The 15518-nt window shown below is 42.4% G+C and overlaps 1 long non-coding RNA gene across 1 annotated transcript; it reads right to left on the minus strand.

Annotated features, from left to right (window-relative positions):
* Positions 1-2498: 2498 nt before the first annotated feature.
* On the minus strand, positions 2499-3417 carry LOC119299195. Its single transcript, XR_005146111.1, has 2 exons — positions 3303-3417; positions 2499-2698 (listed from the first exon to the last, which is right to left on the minus strand). It is a non-coding gene; the product is annotated as an uncharacterized LOC119299195 (long non-coding RNA).
* Positions 3418-15518: the final 12101 nt, after the last annotated feature.

Raw genomic sequence — 15518 nt, forward strand, 5'->3', positions numbered from 1 at the left:
GAAAAGCAACTTGATAACACAGATTATGACTTAGTGAAAAACAGATCATATGCTTGAGGAGAAATAACATGTTGACATGTTGGAGGCATGAAACAATGATGCTATAGTGCAATAACATAACAAGCAAAAGCATGGCATTCTAGTACAAGTTGAACATGGCAAAACATGATTACTAAGCATCTCCATAAGAGCCCTAGATCAATGGCAATCAACAAGACAAGATGCAACAGGATATAAGATGGTTCTCAGACTAGAGGAAATCTGGGAATGCAAAACAATAACATTATGATGCTGACTTCGGAGGCACATAACAGCAAGCATAGAAAATTAAGTAATCATGCAAAATACATGGGTATATAGTAGACATTATATACTTTAACTTAGTCCATGGGCACAATTTCATATGAGGAATGGAGTAATTACTATGATTCATGCAAAAAGGAACATGTTGTTAACAGGATAACATATTTAGCATGATGGCAACTTGAGAGCAAGAAAGAGACAAGCTACAGCAAGTTATATGGTAACCAAGGGCATGGCATAAAATTACACATAAAAAAGAGCAAAAACATCAAAGCATCATAACCATATGACTCATGGACTAGTGGGAACCATCAAGACAAGTTCGAATTTTATAACAGTTTCAACAAGTGTAAAACAACAACTTTAGCATAGCATATTAGCAAGCTTGGAACAGAGGTCATATGAAGTCTAAAATTATCAAACTTGGCATGTGGACAAAATACGCATAGCATACTTCATATCATGTAATGGGAGCACCTCTAAAAGAGACATAGTTTAATTAATAACAAGCTCAAAACATGGCATCATGAAGTTAACAGAAAACTCGAACATCATTTAGGCATGTTCATGGCAATGAAAACATATGCTACAGGACATATATGAGGCATCAAATGGCATGGCATGATAGAGAATAACATGAACATCAAAACATGTCAACAGGCGGTGCGCGTGACGAGCTGTGGGGCGGAGGCGGCGCGAGCTGGCGGCGACGCAGTGGCGGCACAAGGCGACGACGCGGGCGGCTCAGGCGCCGGCATGAGGCGTGGCCCGGTTCGGCCTGGTGGCAGGCCGGCAATGGGCCCTGCGGGCCTCCATGGAGGAGACGGCAGAGGGTGACATGGCGCCTTCCGATTCGTCGAGGGCAGTGGCGTTGGATCCGTCTGGCGCGGACAGACGTGTCCGGCGGCGTGGAGGGAAGATGGCAGCTAGGGTTTGGACTGCGAATTCGGACGACCTATATATAGGTATAGGGAGCTAGGAGAGGGCAAATGAGGTGTGATTTTCTCCCACACGATCGTGATCCAATGACAGAGAGGATAGAGGGGGTTTAGATGGGCTATTGGGCTATTATGAAGGGGTGCTGGGCTGCAAAGAGAAGGAGGGGTTTCGGTTAACGCGGTTAACCGTTGGGGCATCAAACAACCTCCAAATTGAACGAAATTTTACAGGCGGTCTACCGGTGATATACCAAGGCCACTCGACAAATCTCGGCCCTTGATGAGAACATTTTTGTCCCGCTCACGAAACGGGAACTGGAAGGTGCAACGGGTGCATGTGAGAGTGTCGGATGTCGAAACGGACAATTGAGAAAGTGACCGGATGCAAGTTTTGAAAAATATGATGATCTAATGCACATGATGACATGGCAAAATGTAGCACACAAGAAAATGTAATGGCAACAACGATGAATAACTGGAAGACACCTGGCGTATCGGACTTGGGGAGTTCAAGAGAGATACATAAAATCATGAGAGAGATACTTTCCGTTTCTCTAGAGGAATAAAAATGAAATTACGAGGAATTATAAGAAATGCAACTGAGGCAGTATTCACCAACTATCAGGTAGTTCAAAGAACACTAGAAGTAAAATTTACGTCCAGGTCCATAGACCACTTAGCGACGACTACAAGCACTGGAGCTAGCCAAAAGGCGCACCTTCGTCATCACCCATCCTTTGTCGGAGAAGGGCAAACATTGTTGTGGTAGATAGCCAGGAACAAAAATACGCTGCAACTCCTTAGTTTCCAGCTGAATATGTTTGATGGACCATTGGTATGCGCTTATTTTGTGTGCAATAACAATGAATATATTTGGTCCAAATAGCCTATAAGCCATAATATGTTTTCCAGCTGTCCTAGCTCTTGGTATCAAAGATGATTGTTTGCTATAGAATTATTCAAGTCGATACATCATGGTCTGCACAAAGGTATGGATAAGTTTAAAAGATTTGACACTATCTAGTGTATAGTTCCAGATTTAGCTGAAAAAACATTCTGATTGAAATCATAGTATTAATTATACTTTGGTGGTAGATTTAATTTTAATTTTGCCAAAAATTGTCCCAATACCGTGAGTGTAATGCACGTGTATGTGAGCATCTATGTTAAAAAAGGCCATGATACGGGTTCAAATACAAAGAGTAGGAAAATAAAAATGTTCAATTAAATTATTCCAGCTAGAAAAACAATTCATAATGCTCCCAAGTGAATCTTTATTTCCAAACATTATTCTTGGTCATTTTCTTGCTACAATTATCTGATGCATTCGCAGTGACCATCACGGCAGGTCCCACCTCCGTAACCATCTCTGTTGCAGATATCATTACAAAATGAAGAATCCGTACATGGAGTGTAGGGTTCACGGTGCCCCTCGACGCCAATGTTAGCTTCCTTGCCTACAACAATAAAAAATAAAAGGTGCCATCAGAACCTCTTGTTGTTCGTATTTAAACTAGGATTCTGTGAAATCAATGTACTATGCAAATAGTAGGACAACAGTGGAGTGTTAATACAAACATAGGAAGAACATCTACTGGCTGGTATATAATTATTATGTACTATGGAAACCATATGTACCACGACAGAATTGTAATGGTGATCATAAAATCACAAGGAAAACACCTCTTTCTTTCCATGCCATTGTTAAATAACACTAGGTTTAAAGTACTATGAGGCGTGATAACTTTTAAATAAGGGGACGAACGCGACGCACAAGTTTGCACTACAAGGAAAAATAGTTTTATATCTATTTTTTGCGAGTATGAGGAAAAAGATACTTGCCTATCTTAACTAAACACCTCACTCTATTAGGCACGGTTGAAACACTTTTCTCTTGCAAAAATACTTGCATATATTAACTTGAACGATCAAACTTCATAAGAAACATTCATATCATTGGCAACAGAGAATGATGCAACAGGATCAATTTTTTATCTAGCTCTAGGAAACCACAAATTCATATATACTACAGTTGATAAGCTCTGGTAAATAGAAATGTACCTATCTTCCTCCCTGATGCTTCACTCGACAATAAAGTGGTTCAAACCATCAAAAGTGCCATCAAGCATAGAACACCAGTGTTGATCCGGATTAGAGCCATAATGAAATTGTTTAGTGTTCTCTTCTCCTATGTCCGTTTGGTTTAGAATTGTACTACTTTGCTGGTTCCTTCTGCTGTTTATATAGAGGCATGGCCGATTCTTGGAGTATCAATGTTTGCCATTTTATTCATTCCTGCTTTGGCGAGTTTCCTTTTTACAATTCGCCGTGATTAATAAGGATCCTCGGATTATACGCACATCATGGAATATCCTATAGGTATAGATTGACAGACTACAAATACATCCATAAGGAGTTTCTTAGTATTCCATATACACAATTAGGGCATTTATTGCCTCCTAAAAATAACCATATGAAATTAATTAGTTTTCCATTATAACATTGTGACATTTTATTGGCTCCCAATATTATTTACAGACGGAATTAATTAGTAATACTCCATACCAAGATGATGGTATTTATTCGCTCCAAAATTACAATGGAAATTAATTAGTAGTATTCCGTAACAAGATACATAGTGTATAAGAAAATGTGTCATCTTGATAGTTTGGTATTAGTTTATGTATTTGGCACCTATGATTTTTGAACAAGACACGGTGCGTTGCACATACGGTCTGGCTAGTGCATAGTCACCTGATATTTGATTGAATTTGTTATTTTGATTTTTTTAGTCAACTATGCAGGTTTCATTTGGGGCGGTGGCGCGTTTTTTTCCGCTGGCGGGGGGCATTTCATTACTCAAGCTATAACAGTTTTGCAATCATCGGTAATCATAATGATAATCTCCTGGGGAGCGAGCATGTGTAAGCCAAGAAGCTGTGTGCTGCTCTCCATGACCAATTGCCCCCATTACATGCCCAGCTTTATTCTGCCCATGACTAATAATCTTATAAATTTCAGTGTTGCGTTCGTTGAGCAGATGCACTATCTCTGCAACTTGGTGCATATTTTTGGATCGATCACCCAGCCCAATTTTTACAAAAGTGATGATCTTGGCATGGTCCGTCCCAACCTGAAACAGGGCTTGAGACCAATGCAGAGTTAGACGGAGGCGTATCCCTTGGTGACTGAGGCAACCTGAATTACTTCAAAACCACCTCTTGGAAAATGACGATAGTATCTCGGAGCAAGCTTTCACTCCATTTTCACTCAAGAGCGGCTGGACATGGTGCTGCGGCCCATTATTCACAAGTACCATGTACACTCAGATCACCGGCCAATTGTCCTTCACTGGAAATTGCACGTGCATTGCAATAAATGATAGTGTATTATTTAAATATCAAAAATTGGGACACATATGCAATTTCAAAATTCGAAACACATACATGTAATTTTTTGAAGGAACATTTACACCTGTATATAGTTATGTTATACCAGTACAATGCCCACACACTGCTACCGTAGATCTCAAAAAATGCCTCAAGCACGTTATAGCAAGCACTAAAGTTTCACTTCCCACATCCCACCTATTTTATCAACCACTGTGATTCCCAATCAGACTTAAATTTTTAAGATCAAATGGGAAGGTCAAATTTAAGCACCTAACGATGAGAAGCGAATGATATGGTGCAATATGACCAAAATATATCTGCTATTAAAGATCCACATGCATATTGCATTGTCGACTTCTCTTGTACCATTTTCTACTTCACCAACAATGCTTGCATCTCCCTTTCACTACTGGGAAAAGTCTTATATATTTTTTTGAGCAAAAATAGTAGGGTAAACCCCTACTGTAACACTTTTTTGATTAATATAAGAGTGGTGTTACAAGTCGATGTACAATGTGAATATGGCTATGTGTATGCCTATGATAGATTTACAAATAATCTAGCTAAGTTTGCATCCCTTCCTTCCGGCTTGGTTTTGCTTTCCTCATGATCGTAGTTGTTCCTTGAAACAGGCATTGCAATATTCTAAGCTATTTGTCTTGTGGTAAAAAATAATGATGTTTCTGTTCTTCCAGATGGACCAGCATCTAGCAATCAAGCATGCTCTGAATGATTGAATGTTTTTTCTGGTTTTTTGCTTTATCTAGCATTTGGTTGATGCTATGGTCAGTGTTCCATTCAATCCCAATAGATATCCAGAAATTGTGGCTGAAGTCACACGGGGAAAATAGATGCTTCAGGTGTTCATTAGGCTCATCATCACATAGGACACATTTGCTTGATTGAATACAGCAGTGTTTCCTTGCTAGAAAGTTTCTAGTATTTAGCCTATCTAGTAGCCGTAACCAGAAGTATTTTTTTCGCTAAGCATCCAGATTTCCAAATCCATTGGAATGGTTAAGGGGTATATGGTGGGTTTCCAATGGATTATAGATAAATCCTTTTGGTGGAATACCTTGTAGATGACCAATAGAAGTGCCAATTGTCTCTGCTATTGTTGCTTGCAATATTGATCATGTTCCTCAAAGATATGATTTGTTGTACGGCAACAGTTGACATGCGTAGATGAAACATTTCATATAGACCTTCCGTAGCTATATCATGTGTAGCAGCAAATGTTATATCCTTGTTTTTAGCATATGAAATTAGTTGGGCAATTTATTCTCAAGATTATCATCCTCCAATTTATCGTACCATAACCTGAAAGTAGATCCATCACCAACTTTGCAAAGTTACATGCTTTTGAAATCATTTAGAACATAGCAGCAATCTCTCCACCCATGATCCAACCTTTGTTGGATAAGTTGGTAGCTCACCATTGTTTTAGTATGAGTTCCATAATATTTTCACCCATGTTATGTCATACTTATTAAAGAACTTGTGTATGAACTTTGTCAGACATGCTCTGTTCTGAGTTCTGAGCTCTAGTACTCTAGGCCACTATCTTTTTGATTAAACATACCTTCTCCCATTTGGCTAGACATTTGCCATGTTCGTTGATATTCTTCCAATACCATAAGAAGCACCTGCCAGATTTTTCAAAATGATCTAGGATGGTAAAGGCAACTCTGATGTTGCACATTGCAAAAATGGGCAATGCATTGACCACGACTTTAAGATGGACAAATCTTCCTGCATATGAGATCATAGGTGCGATACCAGATAGCCTGACATCTAATCTTGAAACCATGGGCATCAAATCATCAATTTTTGGTCTTGTGGAGCCCATTGGTAAACCAAGATATGTGAAATGCATGCTTTATTTTTTACATCCAAGTATGTTGCCAAGTTGTAGAGCACTTTCATCTGTTATGTTCACTAGTTGACCCGTTGCACCAAATGGCCCAAAGGCCCGCTGAAGACATGTTGTCGATGAAAATAGTTTCATGCTGCAAGAACCTTCAACTAAACCACCCATTGCACCAAATGGCGCAGAGACCTGCTAATTCCATGTTAGCAATGAAAAGAAATCCATGGTTTAGTTGATATAGTTACGGGTATGCACATATGACAACAAATTTAATCTTTCTTATATGAAAAAACAGGGCTTGTTATCAACAATAAGATGTATATACACAATTAAATTTGGTAACATAGAGTTCTGTTTGAAACAAAATGCATGTAACAAATCTAATCCTCTTTAGTAGGAAAAACATGGTATACTTTGTTGTCTATAATGAGATGTATATACAAATTCTAATTTCGTAGCATAGAGTTATATAATCTATAAGATGTGAATGACGGACATCACATCCAGAGATATCCACATCAGCAACAAAGTTGTCAACAATTCATGTGAACGATGTAGTTCGCCGAGGCGGCCATTTCGGGGGCGTTGATTTCTAAGGGAGTCCAGGTGGTGATGATGATAGACACTCGGTGATCATTTGCGGAGGGCATGATCAGCGCAAATCCTGCATATTTCCCTTGTGAAGCCCGTCTTGAAAGTCGGAGTTGTCAATTGTTCGCGTGTGTAGCCATCTGTTAGCAAGTGGCCAGGTTGGCTGGTGGTACCCATGTTGTGTGGGTTGAGTTGTATTGGTTTTAGCCCGGTTTTCCTCAATTAACCAGGCAATTCTCACTATCTTGTAAGCTAATGAAAATGGAAGTATTTTGTCTCGTTTCAAAATAATTAAATAAAACATCAGCGAGAAATAACATCCTTGGGCCAGCACCTGACTAAGTTGAAACGATATTGTTCCGCGCCTTCCAAATATGCGAAGGATATTACCGATGTTATCTTGGGCTTGCAGCCCTTCGGGTGGCATCACAACAACAAAATTACGGTCATTTTTTCATATATATATATTTATATATATAAATGAAGTGTCAGGTCATAGCATTGCTGAAGCGGACTAAAATTTAGGAGAATGGATGAGAATAGAAATGATGTAAAGTCAGGTCTCGGTTTAAAATGGGCTTAAGAAAGTAGTATTTTAGTAGAGCTGTATCGGAATGCACAAAGGCTTAGTAACTGCAATACTAATTTACTCAAGGAAGAGCTGCACAATTTACTCAAGTAAGAGCTGCTCAATATTGTCGTCAGAACAAACTGTAATAGGATCGTGGGAATTATATGTTGATGTGTACACACCTTCACAATTATATAACTCTATGTAACAATGCACAAAGGAGTAGCAGCCACAATATTAATTAACTCAAGGAAGAACTAGTCAATTATGTCATCAGAACAAACTGTAATAGGATGGTGCAAATTATGTAAACCTTGAACGGGGCGCATAGTACCTTCCAAAGCCTGTTAACATCAAGATGTAACAAGGCAAGAGAAAAATGATTGTAACTATCTTCTAATTGTTCAAACATTTGAGAAAGCTTAGAGAATCCGTCCTGCTGCCTTTTTCTCCAATGTTCTCTTCCTTCTTTTACCTGCAAAAATGAAGCATGTTCCACAAACATATGCTCATATCTAGTTCGGCATAAAAAATGACAGTATTGACATGTTATAAATAGTTTATTTGTGTTTCTGTTTATTTTGTTCCATTTTGCAGGGATAAAGTGAAGAAAAAGAAGAAAAGATTAGAAGATTAGTTTTAGGATTTTCTTTTATTTCCTTGCAATTTTCCTTTTATTGGAAACTGTAAAGACATTGTAATATTCTTACTATAATAAAAATTATGATTTTATTTCATTTTTTGTTTTTAAATTATTTTTCCTTATAGGTTGTTTTCTGTAAATTTAGATTTTTTTGTTTTCCAAATACATTACTAGTGGCGCATTAAGCCCTTATTAGTGGCGCACCTTCCTTTATTACTAGTGGCGCACCTGTAAGGTTATTAGTGGCGCACCTGGAGGGAATACTAGTGGAGCACCTGTAAGGTTATTAGTAGGCCTTTTCCTAGTAGTGCCCTAAACACCAGTTCATTTATCCATATTATACACATCCCGGCTACTACAAATTCTGAAAAATGAGAAACTGCACCCTCAACAACAACTGACATAAAGGCTAAACCAGAGCAATCACCCGTTATTTCTGCCATGGCACAAAATTTCTAGTAGAATCACATCTAAGAATGTCAATTAGAAGGAGAGAAAGGAACTCTAGGAATTCATGGTGGCAGATAAAGCAAATAAAATAATATTGTTCAGGAAACGAGATAATATCAGGGACACGAAAGGTTGTTCCGAGATGTTCCAGACAATCTAATAGTTAGACATCACACAAAAAAAGGTTGAATCAAAGAAAAACTAAAAACCAGATTACAATATAAACTAGTTACCTTTTTTTGCTTAGGCAAAGGCTGACATGAACATTAGAAACCAAATTGAACTTATCTTTTTCTATGTAGTAAAAAACTGAACAAGTGTTTGTGTTTTTCATCGAAAGAAAAAAAATGCTAGGAGAGTAATATGCTTATGGCAGAATTAACATTGATAGCAGAAGAAGATATATACTGGAAATGTTAGACTAAATTTAGCCATGGGAGATATTAAAAAATTGGAGAGCATTGACAGCCAACCAAGCAAATGAAGGAATATCCCCGCCAAAATTAAGAACGGTAAATTAGCATCTAGAGGTATATAAAAACAAACATTCCACTTGGAAGAGTGTTATCTCAGTATGATATAAATATCTATGAAAATGTACGCACTAGCTACTATTCATGGGGTGTCACCAGTAGCAAAACCCACACCCCAAATTGTAAATTCTGATGTCAGCAGCAAGATTGTTGCACAAACAAACTGCTTGAATCTAATGAATAAAGAAGGGAGCAACCTAATCGCATACAACATGATCTATGAACATAGTTTTTTTCCAAAGGATATGAATCAAATTAGCAAACTAATTTGACCAACGCCTCTCGCCATCTTCTGAAGCTAATCACAGAAATGGTTGCGTAGAGCAAAAATCCAAATCACATCAGCAAAGAAAAGCTATTTCCATGAAGTGCAGTAGAAGTAGTTAGGAGAGGATGCTGCAATTTCCAAACAAAGTATATATAGATATGAGATAGACATGAAATAATTCATTATATCTCAGACCACACTAAAGTATAAAGAATCAAATATATGGACATAATAAAACTGAACTTCAATTATATGAATATATGCATCAACACAATAGCCATTCAGTTCATAGTTTACACGGGAATGGACCAAACAACTGCATCGCTTGCCGGTTCGCTAGTGTTGTACAACTACAAATGCCAATACCTTGTTCCCCAGGACCAGCAACATGGTGCCGTCGGATGCACTCGTCGTCTCTTGATGCGTGTGGAGGTCCCCAAGCCACACCCATGGACACCTCTCCTGCCGCCTATCTAGCTCGCTGCACCAAGCACCGTGCTCACCGGTGCTATCCGTCGACCCGCATTGGTTGAGGCACCACCAGGATGGTCGATTTCACATGGGTCTCCTTTTCCTTGTCTAAATCCCATCTGGAAGTTCCCTACAGAGAGAGAAACAAAGAGCACCACTGCTGCAGCTACCCAGGGTACTATAAATACATGGATGGAATCAAGACTAATAGATAAAAATAATAGAGCAGATAGTTTATTTAGTATAGCACTTTTTTTCTTTTTGAAGGATTTAGAACAGCAGTTAGGACCAATAGAACTCCATTTTACCAATCAGGTGTTTGATTTGATATACCATGTTTAACTATCCATGTTTAGGGTCGTCCCATCAGGGCATTTGAAAAACTTTTATGAAGAAGAGTTAACTTCTTTAATCAACCCCGTGGAGCGATGTATTTATCAAGGAACGGAACAACATTCAGAGCTGCATGAACAGACTTCCATATTATAAGAGGTATTCTAGAAGTATTTATGCTAACTAAATTCAGAAAAGACCAAAAGCATAACAATTTAGCAGCCATATATACATGATTTAGTAACAGGGGCGAATTCTCTCAACTATATATTGCAAAAAGGGTTGTAGTAGTCTCCGGCTTGTCTGGTTTTACCTTGAACAAAATTGCGATTTCGAAAAGCAACATGGGTTTTCTGAAGAAGCTCTTGTACCCGATCAACAGTCCCATTGCCTGATCGGAGTGAGGGAGAAATGCAGGTAAGGAGAATGAACAAGCATCTTGAAGTGAGAGTAGTAAATAACCAAGAAATGAACCAATAAAAAAACACAAAGAACAATCACTATCAGACCCATTAATTTGTCCATATACATGATTTAGAGTATAACTTGGAAACGAAAAATATCTAGGCAGATTAGAGATAGAGCTCACCTTGTTTTTTCCTCTTCCTCAAGATCCTTCCTCTTCTCTTCTTCATTCGATCTACACACATCTTCTTCAGAAAAACATAAAACAAGATATCCAAATTAGATTAAAGAACCAAGGGAAACAACAGGGGAACCTACATGATTTTTTCTTCTGCATCTTCCATGGATGACGAATCTCACAGAGAATGTTGAGATCCATCTTGGCCTCACCTTCTGGCGAGGACGACAACGACGAAGGCACCATGGACCACTGCTTCGCCAGCATCACCGCCTGCTGTGGCTGCTGCTCCCCTCATCCCCGGCGGCGCCACCACTGGAACATGAGAGGAGGTGAGGAGAGGTGACGGCCTCTATCACCTGCTTTTCTAAGTCCCTGAATCTTTACAGTGAAATTCTAAGTCCCTGAAATGAGCAATATCACGAGAACTACTCTGCATGCTTGTGCTAGTCACCACATTGATCACAAAAATACATGGAACACACCCCTGTAAAGATTGCATGGCATAGACCAAAAACATGTAGAGCTCATCTTCATATGGAGCACACAACAAATGTAGCAAAAATGACAAATCCTCATACTCTGCTAAAAATCAGCACCTAACAATTTATAGCACTCTTGCATTAATGATTTGGGCATCAAGATGGACTCAAACAAGCATGCCACAATGGAACAAGATGAACAGAACATCGTGATGAACATTTTGATATATCGTGCATGTATAATGGAGACAAATACACATAGATATGCTATGATGAACATGCACTCATGAGATGGATTTTTCCAGACTTAGACAAAAAATACATGGGCGCAGGATATCTAAAGTGCGCACTCGCGGGGACTTAGGTGGGCTCGCTCACATTGGGCCACTTGGGCCAGAGAGGAGGGAGAGGCGGATCAGGCCAGCACTGGGCAGGCCGGCGGGGACGGGCCGCAGGGCCCATGTGGCGAGGACGAGCGGGACGAGCGCTCCTGCTTGATCCCGAGCAGGAACGTGGCGGCGGCGGATCCATGGCGACGGCGGCGGAGAAGGAAGACAAAGAGGAGCAGTGACCGGCCGGATCCAGTGGAGGAGATTCAAGGCGGCGCTGGCGGCAGAGCTTTGACGCGTCGTCGACAGAACATGACCACGGGGATGACAGGACGGCGTCGGTTGGGTCGGCAGGGCACGAACTCCGATGGGGAAGCAAGGCGGCGCGATGGATGAGGTAGCAGGGCGCGGTGGCCGGCGGCGGCGCACGCGGTCGTTGGCGGCGGAGTGGCGCAGGTGCCCCAGCGGGTGCGGTGAAGGAGGCGCGGGCCAGGGAGGGCACGACCTGGGCCCGGCGGGCTTCGGTGGGAGGTGTGGCGATGTGGGGCACGGCCCGCTCTGAGGTGGCAACGCCTGAGTGGCTGAGGCGGCGGGGAAGCTGATGTTGCGCGACGCCATTGGTCGGAGTTACGTGGAGGGGCGCGGTGGACATGTCCGGCATGGCGAGGACGGGTCCATATGCGCGGTGGAGGAGTGGATCTAGGGTTAGACCACGAAATTCGGAGGGGATCACCTATTTATAGGTAGGAGGAGGTAGGAGTGTCCAAATGAGGTGTAGTTTTCGACCACGCGATCATGATCCGACGGCGGAGGACATGGAAGAGGTTTGGAAGGGTTATTGGGCCACTTTGGAGGGGTGCTGGGCTGCAACACTCACGAGGCCTTTATGGTTCCCTGGTTAACCGTTGGAGTATCAAACGGCCTGGAAATGGCACGAAACGTGACAGGCGTTCTACCGGTGTTGTACCAAGGCCACTTGGCAAATGTCGGTCCATTCCGAGAATGTTTAACACCCGCTCATGAAAAGAGACAAAAGGGGAACGCCGGAGGACGTAGGAGTGCCGGATTGCAAAACGGACAACGGGGAAAATGCTCGGATGCATGAGACGAACACGTATGCAAATGCGATGCACATGATGACAAGATATGAAATGCATGACATGAACAAAATGCAAAACAAAAGACAAAAACCCAACCATGAAGGGAATCTCATGTCACATCTCTGGAAAAGGCAAAAGTCGGGATACATGTCATCCGGGTTACAACTATGGAAAGTTGTATCCCGGGCGTTACATGGCATCATAATACTTTCAGGCAAAAGTATAAACACATCCTTTATAATCCAAATAGCATTGTTTTTACAATGGGGATACATGTCACTCGAACATGACACTCTTCGAGCACCGAGCCTCTATTAAACGAGCGCCTTCTAGGACTTCTACAAAATAGTGCTTGGCCAAGCCCTGCTCTATGGCCGGACCCCGGGTTGCAATAGCGGTGGCATCCATCTCTGCCCAGTATGTCTTAACATGAGCAAGAGCCATCAGCGCACCCTCTATGCACGTCGACCTCTTTACAGCATCGATATGCGGCACAACACCAAGGAATTGTTGCACTAAACCAAAATAACTATTCGACCTTGACCCTTCCGGCCAAAGTTGATCCACGACAGACCTCATGGCAATCCCGGACAACCTATGGAGCTCAGCCCACTTGGCCATTTGCTCATTTAGCATAAGCGGACACGTTCGAGCACTGAACTATGACCAGAACAACTTTTCCACTTCGTGATCTTTTTGATCTTTGAAAAATGAAGTCGCATAAGCAGCACTCATTGCCAAGTCCGAATACGCGTCTGCAGCACTCCACAATTGATCTAGAGGGGCATACTTCGGATCTCCGAACATCGTCCGCAAGAAAAAGGCTTCCCAGCCATGATATCTCCGGCTTGACGAAGCTCCTCCTTCGCCGCTCTGATTTTAGAGCGGGTCTCCTTGGCTGCTACCATGCATTTCTCCAGGTCCGCCGCTTTCGCTTGGCTTTCCTTTTAAGAAGCTCATACCGGTCGGCGGCATCCTTCAGCTCAACAGCTATCTTGGCTATTTTATTTCGCTCTAGCGATTAGGAGCCCGTTCGGCTCTTAACTCTTCGGCCGCCTTTAGGGCGGCCGCATCACTTCTCCTGGCTTGTTCCTTGGCTCGGGCAAGCTCAGCTCAAAGGGTCTCCATGGTGGCAGCTCCACCTGCAGTCACATCATGTTACAGATACGAGCATCATGATCCTCTTAATATCTATTGACCACCGGAGAATACATACCCTGTGCCTCGTCAAGCCGCTTGTTCACAAGCACGATGTCGGCATCTGTCGTATCAAGCTGCCGCCTTAGTTCGACAAACTCAGCAGTCCGGCCAGCCACCAGACCGTCAGCCGCCTTCACATGAAAGCAGAGCGATTATTACCTGGTACTACGCTCCTCTGTTTGCCGCATCCGGACAGCAGCCAGAGTCTTAGGGGCTGCTATCTGTATAGAGCACACCAAGCATGCGGGGTACCATCAAAATTTTATATATTACTTTGCGTACCTCAAAGCCTCTTAGCAGACTCATAAAAGCTTCATGCAACCCACTTTTGGCGGATGAAATCCTCTCAACCACCGCACCCATTAAAGTATGATGCGCCTCTGAGATAGCCGCTTGCTCCAAAAGAACCATCAGTGTGTCCGGTTGCGCACCGGACAATACTCCTGACTTCGGTTGGCCGAAGGGTTACCTTCTGGCCTTGGCAGATCAGGAGAAATCCTCCGTGATGACACCTCGGGGTCGTCCGCCCCAGGAGACTGCGAGACAGGGGGAGGCGTTTCACTCTCCATCATCTCCGGAAGAAGATCCCCCGAAGACGAACTCCGTCGAGAAGGGCAACGATCCGGACTGCAAGACATTTGTGTCGGTTATTGTCCTCGGAGATAGAGCAGGATATATTTACCAAAAGTACTCTTGATTCACTTATAGCTCGGTGGAGGGCTGGCCCCCTTGCGACCACTGTGCGGTAAAGACGCCCTCCGGGGCAGGGCCCCCTGGCGAAGGTTTCTTCCCTCATTTGGAAACCTTCAGTTCCAAGTCTTCAGATGCATTCATTTTCCTTCCTTGGGGAGAGGGGATTCTAGATTCTTCTCCCCGATTATCCTCCTTCGCAGAGACACTAATTCCCCCGGTTTGGATGAGCAATGCATGAGGCCCGCTTTCGGCTTCTTTATTCCTCCCTTTATCTTCCCCTGATGGCACTTGATAAGGTGAGAGCTCAAGCATCCTAGCTAGTACAGGATCCAGTGAGCCTTCTGGAAGGGGGGCCGTACACCTGATCATCTTCGTCTTTCTTATCCAGTCCTGGCCAAGATTGATTTTTCCAGAATTATGTTGTGATAAATAAAAAGACAACATGTTCGGCCGCAGAATTACATACATGGGTATCTGGACGAGTGCAGTTTAGACCCGCATCCTCGGTGGTGTCCGGACACTTTATTCATGATCCGAAGAACAATCCATACATCCCTTCGAGCGTCATGCCGAAGAATTGCTAAATAGTTTGCGGTCCTTCCGGGTTGAACTCCCACATACGGAGAGATCGACGTTGGCATAGCAGGACCCGACGACTAGCATAACCTGCATTACCTTGACAAGACTGACATCCCTCTTGAGGAGATCGTGGATGCGACTTTGCAATGTCGGCACATCATTAACTGGCCCCCAGTCCAGCCCCTTGTT

The sequence above is a fragment of the Triticum dicoccoides genome, chromosome 1A, assembly GCF_002162155.2.
Source record: "Triticum dicoccoides isolate Atlit2015 ecotype Zavitan chromosome 1A, WEW_v2.0, whole genome shotgun sequence".
NCBI classification, from domain to species: domain Eukaryota; kingdom Viridiplantae; phylum Streptophyta; class Magnoliopsida; order Poales; family Poaceae; genus Triticum; species Triticum dicoccoides.